Raw genomic sequence first — 1,023 nt, forward strand, 5'->3', positions numbered from 1 at the left:
CACACACACACACACACACACACACACTCTCAAAAACATCTAAACATTAAAAAACAAACAGGGGCGCCTGGGTGGCCCAGTCGGTTAAGCGTCCAACTTCAGCCAGATCACGATCTCGCGGTCCGTGAGTTCGAGCCCCGCGTCGGGCTCTGGGCTGATGGCTCGGAGCCTGGAGCCTGTTTCCGATTCTGTGTCTCCCTCTCTCTCTGCCCCTCCCCCGTTCATGCTCTGTCTCTCTCTGTCCCAAAAATAAATAAACGTTGAAAATTAAAAAAAAAAACAAAAAAACCAAAAAAGGCAACTTGACATGCGGATGGAGAGAAAGAGTAAAACAGACAACCCCAAACGACAGAGAAGACACAGGACTGATATCTTGTCTTTGGCAGGCGTTGCAGTTCTTTCGTTTTGGGTGCATTTGATATTGCGGGAACTTCAAACATTTTAAAGGGCTGCAGGCCTGTGAAGCCCAGAATCCGGAAGCCCTAGAAATGACCCAACTTCCCCATCCTGGCCTGACACTCACTACTTCCTTTCCCCTGTCACCTCCGTTTGTTTTAATGCTTCATAACCCAAGGCTCACATCTTCAACTTTTCCAGAAGATCCTGCTGAAAACAATAGAACCGGAACTATAAACCCTGGAGTTGTAATTTGGGTGTGTGGCCACCAGGTGGCAGTGGTGTCTCAGTCACAGGCTCCAGGCCCCTTTGCGAAATGCTTCTATGAGTGGGGCCCTGGGGTCAGGAGTTTACACTGTAGGTATGGACTTCCCCACAAATCTATGAGCAAGTTGAGACTCCAGCAGTGTAAGCCACTTAGCATCTGGTGGCTCACGAGCAGTGGCTCAGGATGCAGGCAGAGTCCGGGTAGGGGGGTTCAGGCGAGACTCAGGGTGGCAGGGTGGCTTGGGTCCAGCCTGCCCCCTCCTGCAGGGCACCTGCCCCTAAGGCGAGTTCTTGGTAAATGTTCCCGGCAACGTGCGAGGTTGCTGACCTCGCCCTTCCCCTCCTGGGGCGGGGGGGGGG

The 1,023-nt window shown here is 52.7% G+C and overlaps 1 long non-coding RNA gene across 1 annotated transcript in view; it reads right to left on the reverse strand.

Annotated features, from left to right (window-relative positions):
- LOC121032770 (uncharacterized) overlaps positions 1 to 1,023 on the reverse strand; it is a 17,459-nt gene that overhangs the window by 14,084 nt on the left and 2,352 nt on the right. The gene's annotated exons all lie outside the window — the stretch shown is intronic.

This window comes from Herpailurus yagouaroundi, unplaced genomic scaffold (assembly GCF_014898765.1).
Source record: "Herpailurus yagouaroundi ecotype Mexico unplaced genomic scaffold, PumYag 142, whole genome shotgun sequence".
In the NCBI taxonomy this organism is placed as follows: Eukaryota; Metazoa; Chordata; class Mammalia; order Carnivora; family Felidae; genus Herpailurus; species Herpailurus yagouaroundi.